A 5032-nucleotide genomic window follows, 5' to 3' on the forward strand; every position below is an offset into this window, starting at 1 on the left:
TCTGAAATTAACTCACATAAAATGGTTTAAGACGCTCTTATGGTATTTATATCACTGCAACACTTGAGGCTCGTGACACCTATGGCCCCAGTTATTTTATGATTTGTTTCTTTTGGTGATGATTTTTCCCAAAACCTGGAGAACTCTTGCCTCCAGACACTCTACTGACCTGATACCCACGTGTAAGCACACGTGAAATAATGTGAAATTTATATAAAAAGAAAAAAAACAAGTCAAGCATGATATCCCAAAAGAGCAAAATATTTGTCCCTTGAAACTTCACTACATGCCCAAGTTTTCCTCAATGTTTTTGGATGAAAATTCTTTTCAGAGTGTGCTGTTATCATCATCCAAACCATATTTCTTTTCTACCTTCTATATTCTGTGGCTCACAGGTTTTGGTCCATTGCTGTGACTAACAGAGCTTCCCTTTGTTGATGGGCTAACTGCTTCCTGGGCTGGAGTCTTCTCCTAGAGTTGTGTTCCTTCATGAGCATCCTCAGGTCTTTCAGAAGAGTGCAGAGATTTCTCAATAAAACACCATGTCAGAATTCCTTTTTGAAGTGTCTTTGAGCTTGCTTGGGCACTGAGAAAAGCTCACCCTCCTGAGTTAAAAAAATTTATGGATAAGAAGTTATCATTGAGATTAAATGGTGTCAGGCATGTCCAAGGAGTATTGTGGGGATTTGATCCCTTTATGAATCTTGTGGTAGATGAATGTGTGGAGATGGCAACAGAATGTCTGGTGGGCAACAGAACAACATTGGAATGATGGTAATACAAGGAAATAGTATCATCATGTTAGAAGCCGTTGAACGAGTATAAAGAATGGCTGTAGTTACCAGAGAAATCAATTGCTTCCACATGCCCCCTCTTCACAGCACCTGTTTTACTACATTATAAAAATAGAGTCCTGTCCATTTGCACATTGAACTTTCGTTAAATAAACTTTTGTATTGATTGAAAAAAGAAGAAATAAACAGTCAGGGCTTCCCTTCCTGCAGGTCGTTCTACCCAGTGACAGTTCAGCTGTCTTTGAATGCCAAAAGCTGACTCCAAGTGAAATTACTGCATCTTCTTGCAGAGTAACAGAGATACTTTCAAGAACTTATTTCCTTCTTTAGTCTCTGAGAAGGTCTTCATCACTGCTCTTTGCAGATGGAATGATAGAGCCATCCTTGAGTCCAGGGTATTTCCTAGATCCCAAGAAAAAGGATTGACCATCTTTTTCCCCAAAAAACTACTTCCCCTTGGCAAGGTAGTCCAATATTCTGCTGCACAAGCTCACAAACACACTGACATAATAAGGTCCTAGGTCAGAGGTTTATATCTTAGACCTTCTACATATTCATTATGCAACTTGGGCAAGGATTTATTGTGATAGAGACTGGCTAATTGTTCACTAAACTGTTTTTCTTTTTCTCCTGTTCTCACAACTAGACTATATCCCCCTCCTTTCTTTGCAATTGTGTGTCTGCATTCTGGACAGTGGAACATGAAAAAAGTGATTATGCCACATGTGATTCTACATTCTCTTTCCCACTAACCAGTGGAGTGGTCTCCAAGCTACTTCCATCCTGGATCCCCAACTTGCTGTCTGGAGGACTGCCTGACCAGGAACACCATACCATGTTGGGCTATTGCTTGAATAAGAAATAATCTCATGCTTTGTCAATACACTAAAACTTTGGGGTTATATGTTAGCAGATAGCCCACTCTAACTAATACTCTTTGATTCTCTTAATCTCAGTTCCTCAACAATAGGATAAATATGTTTTCTGTGGTAGTTGTGAAGATTAAAGGTAGATTTAAGAAGCCTCTGTTTCAGTTCCTGGCACATACTAGGTAATTAAAAATGGAAGCAATCCTAAACTATAGAGTTATGAATTTTTTAGCCTCTTCAGTGGTGATGTTGATCAATCATCTCTTTCCTTTTAGGTGAGATGGGATGTGAAAGCTAGCGTTTATCTTTGAGAATGTGCATAACAACCAAGCCCCACATATCCCTGAATATTTGTTCCACTGCATTTGCACCCTTTCCCTGCTGATAAGATAGAGGAAAGGAGACAATAAAACATGCATTTTATCATGACTTTTGAAGACCAGACTCTACCCAAACAATTTCCACTGGAGGGAAGGATCTGAGCACTCAGACAAATATAAGAAGGATATAGAATAGGCACTTAGAGTTATGTTTTTTGATAGCTAAAATATCTAAATACCACTTCTTAGCCTCAAACTCCTAAAGGCCAACACATTATAGAACCATAGGGAATTGATATTTACCCAATTTAGAAGGTATATGGAATCCATTTGCTTGCTCTTCAAAGGCTGTTTGGCTCATTAAGCTTTGGAGGATTTGGGAGGCTGTTTAGGTCATCAGGGTTCACTAGTCACCAGTCTCACCACTGAGTATAATTGGCCTCTCTTCACCATTCTATAGTCAAAACCTAGTGCTGGTGTATAGTCAGCCTTCCATATATATTAACTGAATGAGTGAGTGAATAAAAATTATATAATGTCTGTGAATCATGGCAGATAATAGAGCATGGAGAGGGCCATGCTCAGACAAGTGTAGTAACAGTCTATAACCAGCATTATGTGCTCCTTACTAAGGAAGGGGTAAATTGCACAGCTGAATTAATCCAAATTATAGAAAACAACTTATTTCAAAATTCAGGCATTTATACCAAGCAGAACTGCTTCCAAACCATCTTGGGCATGCAGTTTTCTACTCTATTTGAAATATTTTTAAGGAAGAAGATTCAATAAGCTCCCTAAATAAATGACTCTAATATCTTACCACCTTATCTGATTACCTACTTTCCCTTGAAGCTAGTTCTCCTTGTTCTGTCCTTTGTGGTAATAGCAAATAGCTAATAACCTCCATCTACACACCCAAAGATCTTTTGAGGTAAATTATAGGAGACATAATTCCCACTTCCAAAGAATGTACACTCTACCAAAGGAAAAGAACAAATGTGTTAGCCATGCTTGAGTGAGAGGGAGCTATTTGGGATAAGGCAGTTTCAATGACCCTTTATATATGGCAGCAGACTATGGTACACTGTGAAGCATTCATTGTCAGTCAATAATGCAGCTTCTCAAGTTCTCATGGGAGAGTGGATCACAAGTGTCCAAGTTAATAAGTGGGGAGGACAGAAAATGAGTACAATTTTGAGGTCTAATTTTTAGGAAAACTTCTATCTTATTTAAGCCACTGTAATTTTGTTTTTGTTAGAGTAGCTACAGTTTTATTCAAACTAATTCATATATATATATGTATATACACTATATATCTGAAAGTTTATATATGCACATATGTGTGTAAACATATGAATTTAAGTGAAAAAAGGAATGACTCGAGTCAAGGAATATGTATGTGGGAAAGTGCCTAGCAGACTGTTCGCACACACTGATACTCAGTTTTATTAAGCTTCTCTTCCCTGTATGGTTTGTGTCCTGATATAGACTTATGTTTAAACCAAGTGTAGTTTCTAGAGCCTACCCACACTTGAGTTGTCATTTTCAGTTCATAGGATGGATGTTAGGTGAGTGGGGCTCCCAGTTTGTTTCTAAGCTAAGGGCACTAGTCCTGTTTTTGTAGCAGCAGAGTCAGGAACTCTGCTAAGAGGAGGCATCATTAAGCTCCCCTTGGGCTCACAGCAGGAGCAGGAGGTAGTCATGCACTAGGGTTAGGGAGCCAAAGGAGGAACCCAGAGGCCATTTCCTCAGGATAAAATAGGTCTATGCTAGAGATCTGAGTTTAGAAACTAATGATGGAGACCACCTTGTGATAGGAGACCAAAACCTAGCTCCTAACAAACTTTATGAAAAGACCAGTTTGCATCAAAAGTCAGAAGCTGGACAGCAGGGATGCTGAAAAACATCAAAATTTCCAAATACGAGGAGAACGATCCCTAGGTGGAAGCTGGTGCCAGCCACAAAGCCTCACTCTAAGTAAGGCTGTGTTTGATATTAAATTCAGTCTTTGCTTTGGGAAGGAACATTTCCTAAGTTTTATGTTTGGTCAGGAAGCAAGTCTGCTAGCGTTGGGTGAGTGGAAACACATGGCTGTAGAAAGAAGTTTGAAATAGACCAGGAACAGAGTTGGAAGCACTCCTGACCCAGCCAGAGCTGACACACATCTTGCCATGTTCATTAGTTTTCCTCTTTCTTCCTCTAGATAAGATCTAATAAGGGATTTGAGTTTTCCATCTTCTTTTCCCTTTACTAGACTGCTGATGGAGCTATTAATGAATGTGAAATAGCCACAGGGCAGGCAGCCTTAGAAAAGAATAGATGAAACAGATGGCAAGACTAATCCACAAAGTGGATAAGGCCATTAAGAACCCACTCATCATCACTATTAAACATTCACGAGGTGGTTTTTCTGCACGTTAACTTGACAGTATAGTATGAGTCACAGCCTTTCTGGGGCTCAGTATCAATATCTGTAGAATGTGGAGCTTGAACTAGTTCAGTGGTTATTAAAACTGCTCTGATGGTCCTCAGGTCAACTCAAGAAACAAGAAGTCTCAGGCCATTACTTGAACCAAAGCCATGGTACAGTTCTATGTTTTATGGACTGACACAGCAGATAGATTTCTTCTGGGAGTAAAAAAAAAAATAGTCCTGTTAAAGTTTATGAATTACTGGGCAAGGCAGGTCCTGGGACATCCCTGGCTCTAGCAATCTGGGCCTCTGCCTTGAGCAAGTATCACATATCTTGTCTTGGCTTCTTTTCTATGCAAGCAGTGATGATAAGGTTAAGGGGGGAGAAACTAATTTAAGCCCATTGTTCATCACAAAAATATAAATCAACTGCCTAACTTCCCATCTCCCTCACAGACAGAATACAAATAATAAATTAACATTTAGAAAAGTAATACGTCTTTTAAGTTATACAGAAAGAGACCATGTTTATATTTCTCACTGGTAACCTCATTGTCAGTGCTGTCATTTAGAATGGGCAAAACTGGTGATGAGAGGTCCATCCGGAAAGAGGGCAGTGGATATTTTAGGAAGTTAG

General features: G+C 39.2%; 1 pseudogene across 1 annotated transcript; it reads left to right on the forward strand.

The window, feature by feature from the left end:
* The first annotated feature begins 598 nt into the window (after positions 1-598).
* LOC308247965 (small nuclear ribonucleoprotein G-like) lies at positions 599-825 on the forward strand (annotated as a pseudogene). Its single transcript has one exon. The product of its transcript is annotated as a small nuclear ribonucleoprotein G-like (transcript).
* The last annotated feature ends 4207 nt before the right edge of the window (positions 826-5032 follow it).

This window comes from Plecotus auritus (assembly GCF_963455305.1).
Source record: "Plecotus auritus genome assembly, chromosome: 5".
NCBI classification, from domain to species: domain Eukaryota; kingdom Metazoa; phylum Chordata; class Mammalia; order Chiroptera; family Vespertilionidae; genus Plecotus; species Plecotus auritus.